At 38.1% G+C, this 2,500-nt stretch overlaps 1 protein-coding gene across 1 annotated transcript in view; it reads left to right on the top strand.

Moving 5' to 3' along the window:
• Positions 1-966: 966 nt before the first annotated feature.
• The window catches only part of LOC113819544 (titin), a 228,235-nt gene continuing 226,701 nt past the window's right edge, over positions 967-2,500 (top strand). Inside the window, exon 1 of the mRNA XM_070128134.1 lies at positions 967-1,035. The gene's annotated coding sequence lies outside the window, so the exon portion shown is untranslated. The remainder of the gene's footprint in view (positions 1,036-2,500) is intronic.

The following is a 2,500-nucleotide window of genomic DNA, read 5'->3' as shown; positions in this document are numbered from 1 at the left end:
ACCATTTTCTAGAAAAAACACGAAATTGCTAACTACTATCTGCTAAGTCTAGGTAAAACGGATTGTAAAGTTTTCTTTCGATGGCCTACATATGCAAAGGGTGCCTTAATCCAAGGTAAAAAAAATCAACTCTAAACATTAAAAAACAACAAATAACTAAAAACAAACAAGAAATATAATTTGATTGATACAAGGTGTATAAAAGTTAGTTATATTTTGTTCTCGTTTCCCTTCAGGATTTGGCGCAAAGTCACTGCAACCGTTGTATTCGAATCTCAAAATTAACGTCTTTTCGTCTGTCCACAGGACGACTGATTATTAGGAGGGAGGGAGGGAGGGAGGGAAGGAGAGAAGGACGGGAGAAGGAAGGAAAGAAGGGAGAAAGGAAGGATGGAGGGAGGGGGAGGGGGCGGGGGAGGGGGAGGGGGGAGGGGGAGGGGGAAGGGAAGAAGGGACGAAGGGACGAAGGGACGAAGGGACGAAGGGAGGAAGGGGGGAAGGAGGGAAGGAGGGAGATGAGGAGGGAAGGAGGGAAGGAAGGAGGGAGGGAGGGAAGGAGGGAGGGAAGGAGGGAGAGAGAGAGAGAGAGAGAGAGAGAGAGAGAGAGAGAGAGAGAGAGAGAGAGAGAGAGAGAGAGAGAGAGAGAGAGAGAGAGTGAGTGAGAGGGAGAGAGAGAGAGGGGGGGGAGAAATATGGTATATTTATCATTGTGTAATCTGAACTATTTTCCAGAAAAGTTATTATCTACCATCTGCAAAGTTTAGGTAAAACGGACTGTAGTTTTCTTTCTATGGCCTACATGTGCAAAGGCTACATTAATCCATATTCAAAAAGATTTCAATACTAAACATATTTTAAACTAAAAAGGAACACGTACTATAATCGGATAACTAAAAGGTGTATAAAGTTGGTTATGTTTTACTCTCGTTTCCCTTCCAGATTTGGCGCAATGGCAGAACAAGGCACCATAAACGGGCTCTTAATATTTACATCTTTTCGTCCGTCCAGAGGAAGACCAACACATCTTTTCATAAAGTAAGGTAATTTCTTAATAGTGTAGAACAGAAGGAGAGCCGACCAGGCAGCATAATATAGCTTATTTTCGAAATTTGTGAGAATAAACATCCGTAGGGTTTCGCACTGTTATTTCATTTATCTTTTGTTTCGCTACTGTGACCACAATCACTTGATGACACGCTGTAAACAAACAGCACTGACCAGCTTACTAAACTGGTCAGGGGAAAAACGTTTGTAAATGGATCATTGCGATGAATGTAAGAGGAATGAATGGTAATGAGTAAGTCCACAATGTCACACATGTGATTAATATTTTCACATTGCAACTTCAAGAAAAAATACTCAGTTCTGCTCAAAACTGACGACTATGATACTGTTAAGCAGCCCAACTTTATTATAATGTGGAATTATTCACCTTCATTCATACCTCCATGATAGGGTACTTGCTTGAATATCATTAGAATGATTAGTATTATTGAAAAATGGCGTCACCAAAGAATCGATGAAAACTAACCTTACAGCCTTGAGCATATTTAATTGGTGATCATTTTTCATTAAATAAACTTGTCTCGCATATGAATAATAACAAAGTTATTTAATTATCAAAATAAATAAAAATAATATTAAAAGCTATTAGAAGCTATGAAATCAAATTTTCAAATTAGTCTTGCCATGACTTCCGTGTGTGTAGGGTGTCGTATGAAACCATACCAAGTTATAGAAAATTATTTTGAATACAATGAGACTAACTATTACGTGAACTGCATTATACAATATAGTGACTTAATCGGTACCGTGATTACAGCAGTGGAAAATTTGATCAGTATTCCCTCAGCGATCGTGTAAATCTCACCTTTAAATATTTATTTTTATTTATTTTGATAAGTAAATAACTGTTATTCATTTGCGAGACAAGTTTGATCAATGAAAAGTTATCATTAATTAAATATCTTCAGGGCTGTATGGTTAGTTTTTTTATCGATTATTTGGTGACGCCTGTTTCCAAAATACCCAAATATTTTTTTTTCGTAAGTACTTTGACAAGTATCAGTAATCCAATAAAATCGCCTTAATAAACATAGGTTATGAGTGTTTCACACTGAAGTGATCAAGCTAACTTAATTTATTCAGATCATTTACTAATGTATTCTTTCATTCATGATTTTGCACAACTGAAAGAGGATCTGAGACTGTTATCACCTGAACGGAATAGCCAAAACATTGACGCACATGTACCTTTCAGTCTCTGCTTTGCACTGTCGACGACCCTGCAACTCTGGCCGGCAGGTCGTAATATTTGGTATCTGGCAACCGAGCACAGCTGTACGTGCAGGTGACCCCTTGATTCCTCTCTCGAGGGAGCCGTTTTCAAATTATCTTGGAATTTATACTCAATATTTACAGCAAATATGAGAAGTTCAGCGAATTACAGTGTTTACTTCTCCCCAGATCTATATATATTTAGCTAGCGGGTACTGTCATG

Source organism: Penaeus vannamei, chromosome 12, assembly GCF_042767895.1.
Source record: "Penaeus vannamei isolate JL-2024 chromosome 12, ASM4276789v1, whole genome shotgun sequence".
In the NCBI taxonomy this organism is placed as follows: domain Eukaryota; kingdom Metazoa; phylum Arthropoda; class Malacostraca; order Decapoda; family Penaeidae; genus Penaeus; species Penaeus vannamei.
The sequence above is the reverse complement of the archived record's forward strand: the minus strand, read 5'-3'. Positions and strand labels throughout refer to the sequence as shown.